This window comes from Ipomoea nil, unplaced genomic scaffold (genome assembly GCF_001879475.1).
Source record: "Ipomoea nil cultivar Tokyo-kokei standard unplaced genomic scaffold, Asagao_1.1 scaffold2939, whole genome shotgun sequence".
Taxonomy (NCBI): domain Eukaryota; kingdom Viridiplantae; phylum Streptophyta; class Magnoliopsida; order Solanales; family Convolvulaceae; genus Ipomoea; species Ipomoea nil.
The window spans coordinates 169,328-177,366 of record NW_017619367.1 but is presented as its reverse complement, the minus strand read 5'-3'; the positions used below and the strand labels follow the sequence as shown (position 1 = coordinate 177,366).

General features: G+C 31.1%; 1 long non-coding RNA gene across 2 annotated transcripts in view; it reads left to right on the top strand.

Annotated features, from left to right (window-relative positions):
- The first annotated feature begins 1,609 nt into the window (after positions 1-1,609).
- Positions 1,610-8,039, top strand: part of LOC109162322 — a 7,205-nt gene continuing 775 nt past the window's right edge. Inside the window, exons 1-5 of one of the 2 annotated variants that reach the window (XR_002051068.1) lie at positions 1,610-1,975; positions 2,083-2,166; positions 2,332-2,438; positions 5,675-5,770; positions 5,933-6,052. This is a non-coding gene — a long non-coding RNA (uncharacterized LOC109162322). The other variant, XR_002051067.1, reaches the window with a different exon arrangement.

Here is an 8,039-nt window from a genome sequence, read left to right as displayed (position 1 = left end):
CTTTCTTCGTGCCAAAACAGCGCTCCACAATGTTGACACTTGTTATTTGCATCACCAAGATCTTTGTATTCAACTACATTGATAATTAAATATAATTTAGGTCAATTATATAAGATGACCTTAAACATTTCATATTATGCATACACGTATTGAACTGATTATTATCAAAAAGGTGAATGCGATTGGTTTCTACACTAAACATAATAACGTACACATAAAATAATTTTGAATTTACGTAAGATTCTAAATAATAAAGGAATTACCATTTGGAATATGTTGTATAGGTTGTTGCGGAATTTCGACCAATCCTACGATACAGTAATACATTTGATTTAAACAACTAAATACATAAACTTGAACATTTTTTTTGTAAAGTAACTTCGCAAATGTTAGTGTATGTTGAACTTACCACAAGTGTCTTCCATTTGTTCTAAAATGCGATTAGTATTGCAAACTTCTTCAAAATCTTGAAACAAATCGCGGTTGACCACATTATCTTGGCTATGGTCTTTACCCTCATTCATGCATGGACTCTTGTTGCATTGTCTGGTAGCGACTTTATTTTAAGTAGAAAAAAAAAGGTCAATAAATAAAAATAACTACTTAAGCAAACTACAAAATAGATCGAACTTTAGAACTTACGGTTTGATATATTTTGTAGAGGTGATCGTGTGCTGTTCGACATAGTTATTGTACCCTCTGCAACAAATGAAAATTTTTTGTGTCTGTCATTGATGATATCCGAGTTCTGATATGAAATAAATAATATTAAGTATATGCCTTAATATAACTAACCGGGAAGTGTAGAGCTTGTTGTACAGGATGAATAGGGAGTTCTGCCGCCTAATACAAAATGTCTGCAGTTACTTTTGCTTGTCGTATATTCCATGAGGCATGTACTCATATTTATATTTATACTCTCTGGATTCACTGCAGGTTTCCAATAATGTTAAAAAAAAAATTAATAAATTTTAAACAGTGTATTAGACCTAAGTAAATGCCAAACGGTATTACATTTGAAAAGACATGAGCGTTTACCTGTTGTTAGACCACTTTTTGGTGTATCACTTGAAGTACCCACTTGTAGTGGTGTGTATTCCGTATGTAACTTTGAGCTATTTTTTTTCAAAATAGCGTTATGAGTACTTGTAACCGGAGAATTTTCAACATTTTCTGCAATTAAAAGGTGCAAATATTCATAGATAAGTACCTTTACTTTTAAACATAACGATATGATTATCAAAATAATTCCAAATAAAATACATTTGTAATATACTAATTTCTGAAAATTGAGCTACGTAAGTTATATATTGTGAAAGTGACTTTTTATTCTACCTAGTGTACATAATTGTATATAATGTACCATAAGTCTAAAAAATTATAACTTAAGTGATTGAAATAAATTACATTTAAATATACTTTGAGTATATTAAAAATGTAGATGATGGACCAATTGTTCACACAATATTGTGGACCATTATCCACAACCTAGATTTGACCAATAATTCTATAATTAAAAAATCAAAGCAAAATTTACCTACTAATTATACCAAATATAATGTTAGAATACTGTCATTTGCATTTAGGGGTCTTCTAGATGGATCTGTCATTTCTTGATCCATTCTCTTCCACACTCTCGTACAGCTAGCATCCTCTCACATCTACCTAACCTTATCTCTCTATCTGTTCAGACAAAAAACCCATCTCCGACAGTAGAACTCGTCATCTGCCATTACAGTGTTGAGATCTTCTTTAATTCGTAGAAGATCTCAACCCCTAAACCGATTGCAGTAAGATCCGATTAGGGTTCATTTGTGAAAACCACACTGAGATCGGTTTAGTTGTTGTTCGAGGATCTGAACTATTAATCTCCGATCTTGGTTTTTAGAATCGGATCGGCATTTTTAAGGTTCTAACGTCAAGCTTCGTATCTCAATCTTCAATTACTATCCTATTCGACTACATCAGATGTAAGGTAAGCAAGTCTTATACCCTATCGTAGTTTGTATTTGCTTATAGATTAAGTCTTACCGTCTAATTGTAGATCAAATTTAATATTTTTTTTTTGTTTCCTAATTCTAGATCAAGCAGATCAGAAAATGGGTCCGTACAGTGTTCATGACTTAGATGCAGATTAAAGGACTGAAATGCAAGATAAGTTTAAGAGTACAAATTTGTTTGTCTAAATTCTTATCTTAGAATATTTAACATATTCTAGATCTTTAATTTGTTTTTGTATTATTCTCTATATACCTAACATCAGACATTATTGGCTTCTTAGTATTCGTAGGATATTATACACTAACCAAATGATACCTAATTTAATTGCAGAGGTGTAGTTGTTAGATCTATATGTACACATTCAAAGGTGGGAAGGTAAGCAGGCATCAACAGAGTTCAATAGGTGTAAATTTGTGCAATGAACCAAAAATTCTTAGGTAAAGTATAAATTTTCAGTTTCAAGCAGTGTTTATGGTACCTTGATTGTCGAACGTTTGCTTCCTTTTGCTTCCTATTATTGTAGAAGCAACTATTTTCCTCATATCTGAGCTGTTATTGTTTATGTTCCTGTGTTTTGTTGTGATTTTATTTGTATTAGAAATAGTTGTATTCAAATAGGTTAAGCTTTTATTGGGTTTTTAGCATTTAAGAGTGCAGTGTAATAGTAATGATGAAAAGCAATGATATGACTCTTCATTTTTTATTGGAAAACAACAAAGCCAATTAGTTTTTATGATATTGAATACACATGTTCCCACTTTCTTTTAATTATTTAGTTTATGATGTACAGAGTTTTGTTTTCTGATGACTGGTTAAGTATGCTGTACATTATCTATGCTATAAATTATTATCTAGTCTGTAAACAGATTTTGTGTTTACACTTTTTTTTGGTCTTTTCAATGTTCCAGGTTATCCTAATAACTTCATCATTTTAGTTGTGGTTTTGGAATAGATATTGTGACTAACATTTTTTCTAAGCTTTGGCAAATGATGAAGTTACAGTTCTGATGCCCTAACTGTAAACAGCAACTTAGTGGATTGCAGAGAAACCATTTTACATGTCTATTTCCCTTTTTGGTTGATAAGCCTTAATTATTATTCATATAAATAGTTTTTGCGTTTTTAATATTTAGTACATCCAATTTATCTTCTAAAGGTTATCTGATATGTACTGTGATGTCCAAGTTGTTAGGCCTAAAATGTCAAAGTTTTTTCTCATATGTACTATGCTGATCCAGTTCCAAAGCAGTCTGACTTTGTAATGCTAAAAAGAGCAGTTTTACTACTCATTATAAAATTTCAATGTGTAACAGTTTTAAATTATATTTACTTCAATGGATTGCAGTTTACCAAATGTTTTTACTCATTTATCCTAAATATATTCTATTTAGTATACTTTGAATAGAATAAAACTGAATAGAAAGAATATACTGTTTAAAGGTTGTTTTGATTGGTGGTTAAGGATTTAATTGAGTTATTTATACACTTTTCTTCTTTAGAAATTTGACCAATGTAATAGTTATGTTAAAAAAAAACACAAATAGACATTACTTTGAATTGTTTATTTTGTATTCACATTTTATCACAATTAGTCTGAATTGTATTGTTATGAGTCCTATGTACTGTTATGTAGTGTTAACATTAGGTGTGATATGTACTTTTCCTCATGTCAACAGTGTTAGTCCCAGATTGTGTACTTTGGTTTCAGATAGACATGATCATACATCTTGTAATTTGAAAACAACAATTTTATTTTGTAATGAGGAAGTTACCTGCAGTGTTACTCCTCTATTTCAAATTTACCTGTGTATGAGTTTTTAATTGACATTTCTAGGCTTGATTTGGGTTCGGTATACATTTGACTTCTTAAAATGTAATTTCATTTGAAACTGACCAAGTGAATTTATGCTGAGTTTTTTTTTTTTTTTTTTTTTTAACTCTTTAAATAATGTTTATTTAAAGATATACGAATGATAAGTGTATTGTGTTTGTTCTTTGTTTTTTGATGCATAAAAACACCAAAAATATACAGAAACTTAATAAATAAAGTCAAAAGTGTGAGCAGTTTCTTTTATTTAAAACTTAATTTCAAACTGCTTAAACTTAAAAGTGTGAGCAGTTTCTTTTTCATTATAGTTTGCCAATGATGATATTTAGAGTGTGTGAGTTAATTATTTTAATAGAGTACGATGTTTCCAATGTAAATAACTTATTTTTTTTTTTTGGTCGAGAAAAACCATTATTTTAATTACCAATGTTTGTCTGTATAAATAACCATTTTGATTGTGTATATATCTTTTTTTGTTGTATCATACTGATCAAAGACTAAGTTGTACACTTTTTGGATGATAGTTTGCTAATGCTCTACATTTAAAGTGTGTGAGTTGTAAAGTACCAGAACAGTCTGTTACCATTGTAAATAATAAGTTTGATTACATTTGATAGAGTCCAATTAAGAATTCAGACTTAATAATTGATAGAGTACAGTTTTCAAATAGCAGATTGCTACAGATTAGTAATTGAAAACCCTTGTGTGTTACACTGGTTGAATGTGTTTGCTTCCTTAACTACCATATTCTTGTGCTTGATTCCTTGTGCTTGATTCCTTGTGATTGATTCCTTGTGCTTGATTCCTTGTGATTGATTCCTTGTATTTGATTCCTTGTGGTTGCTTCTTTCTTGTCCTGCATTCAGATTCATACATCTAACAGTATATGTAATAAACATAGTGTAATGAATGTTTACCAAAAATCATAGGTAAAAAACAAAGGTAAATAGTCTAATCATAGATCTCAATAACATGAAATTGTTCAGGACAAACACAGTCCAATTTAACATGGCAAATGATCATTTTAAAAATATTAAAAAAAAAAAACCACAATAATGTGGTAATAGTTTGTAGTATCCCAGAACAGCTCAGATTTTTTCTTGTTTAACCACCACAGTTTTTCCCTTCTTGCCTAGAGGATGAAAACTGGTCCATAAGCGATCGCTTCACACCATCTGCCTCTGAATGATCATTGTCTAGGCTTTGAGACTGATGTAGATTTAATGGACTGTTGACCCTCATTGTCTCCATTTGAAGCTTCCTGCATATTAAAATAAAGTTTAGTCTAAAACCTGTCAACCATAAGATTAAAACTGTACAACTTTATTTGACTTTATAAAATAATCAAAACCTGATCCGAGTCCTCCTCTTCCTCCTCGTCCTCATCTAACATTTTTGATATCAAGTCCTTGTCTTGGTCTTCAATCAGTTTAGAACAGTATGCTGACACTAAGGCTTCATCCCTTAGAACTTTCATAACAGTGTACGCTGAATTAGCTCCTTCATGAACTCCATTTTTAATGATATCCTAAATACCATTCTCATACCCACTAATGTTTCCAATTCTTTTGGAATGTCAGAAACCTAACAAAAAAAAATAACATACATTCTAGTAAGAAATATCATCTCATACTCTGTATGTACGTGTTTAGTTTAGAAGAAATTTAATTTTACCTTATTATACTTTGTGTACAAACTGTGTGCTGGGATACCAACTAATTCAGAACACTCCCTATCCCATAATAGGGAAGGGAGCATCATCTAGACCTTTATCTAGAACAATAACTCTGACCGATACCTTGCCATTCCTTCTTTATATTTCTTATCACAATTGGTACAAATCAGTTCACCTGATTCGTCTGAAAGTTTCTGTTACATCCCGGTGACATGCAAGAAATGTACATCCATCCGAAAGAACCTTCATTGCAACAATTTCAGCAGGTACATAGAACTCCCCATTCTGCATATTTTTTTTTTTTTGTTTTAAACTAATTGGTTAGTCTTTCATATGTAATCTATCTTATTATAATAAGAGATAGGTATCCAAACTGTATTTATGACTCTTTATAAATATAGAGACTAACCTGTTTCTTTTTTCAACAGATTAGATACTGTAGTTACAGTCAAAGCACCCTGGTAAAGTCATCTAGGCCTGCTGATTGAGACAGCACTGTTGCTGTACTTATACTGCGCAAAGGACTGTTTGGAGCAGTTAACCTACAGGTAAAATTAATAAACAATTGTATAAATGTGTAAAACAATAGTTTTGAAAATGTAGAGTGTAGATAAATAAAAATTTAGGCACTTACTGAGACCTAAAATCAGCAAATTCCTGGTAAGATGCATTGAAATGAAGTTGGGTAGCATCATAGCAGCTAGTGATTCTGACTTCACCTATTTAGCATGATAGATGTAAATGAAGACTGGGCAAACCTAGAAATAGTGTAAAAGAATAACCTAACATTATAACTTACCATTGACCACCTTGCCCGACATAGCTGTAGTAGAACCAAAATTAATGGTTCTTTAAGACCTGCATCATAGTAGGGTAGCATGGCAGCAACATGACTGTCCCACACAGTGCACTGTAAGGTATTTCCCCTATAGGCAAGTGTGTTAGAAAAAATTTAATGTCTTGAAATATAGGAACAGATTTGTAATATGAAACTTACTCATTATCAGCCATTTTAAAGTCTGAGTTTTGCTGGTCTACCCACTATTATCTTGTCAACTGGGCATGGATCTCTACAACTCTGCCTATTAAATCTGTATCATCACAAAATAAATGAATAGTAGACGAAATACAAAATAGTTCAAAGAAAAATAGCAAAAATAAGATCAAAATACTTACCAAACAGAACCTTGTCATTCACTTGAGTAGGGTCTTTCAAAGAGTCATAGTTTTTTAGTTGAAACATCTTAGTAGGAAAACTTTGGATTTTATGGCCTTAACCTGAGTCTTATAGTTTGGCCTGATCATATACTTGTGATCACAAGTTTTGTACATATAGTAGTGGGTGAAGACCAAAAAATTTTTGACTGAATACAGCTTCCCTTCTATGAAAACATTGTTATATTTTTTCACATCGTTATTTTGCATGTTCAAATGAATGAAAGTTCCCTGCAATAATGTTAGTGAAAATAATAAACATTAGAAATAAATAAATAACCCTAAACCCTAAACCTTAAACATTGAAGAGAAAACAAAAAGTGTAGATTTAATATCTGTTTAGCGCCTTGATTTGGTAGAGCAAGAAAATGGTTTAGAGACTTTAAACAGTAAAATAAAATATTACACACTATACTAAAATATAGCTCATAAGGATAACCTGGAACACAGTTAAACAGTGAACAGAGTACAAAAATGTGTACATCAGAATTCTGTTTAAAGCCTAGATAATGTAGAGCATAGATAACATAGAGCATAGTTAATCAGTGAACAAAACAAAAATGTGTACATCAAAAATTTGTTTAAAGCCTAGATAATGTATAGCATAGTTAATCAGTGAAAAGAAAACAAAAATCTGTATAGCAAAAACTGCTTAAAGCCTAGAAAATGTAGAGCATAGATAATGTACAGCTTAGTTAAACATTAAAAAGAAAACAATAATGTGTAGATAAAAATTCTGTTTAAACACTATATTTGGTTGAGCATAAATCTGTGTAGCCTAAAAAATAAACAGTAAAAGAAAATATTAAACTGAACATCATACCTCTTATCGCAAAACAACACTTTCGACTCTTAATCTCTGTAGACCTTTTTCAGGGATTTCGTAACATCTAACACACTTTACTCTGATGGCTTTCTCCCTATCGAGAGGACCAATATCCTTTACAGCTACGTACATTGACATGGTTTCTTTGCTGATTTGTTTTTTTCTTTCTGTTTGGAAGGGATACGAACTGAAGATAAGGTGGAGTGGGAGTGGATGTCTCCATAGTCATATGCTTATATACAATGTAATACTGCATTTCAAAATCTATGATGTTATCTTGGAAGTATGAATGCTGCGGACAACCTTTCAGTTTTCAAGAGCATGGTGATCAGACTTGAGTCTTTATTATGAGTGTATTTATATTTATTTATTCGAGTTTGAGAAGTATGTTTTCGAAGAAGTCTTTTAATAAAGAGTTCTTTAGAAGTCTGTAACTAATAGAAGTCTATTTAAAATGCTTTATTTTAGTTGGTATTACCAAAAAATTAGCCGGC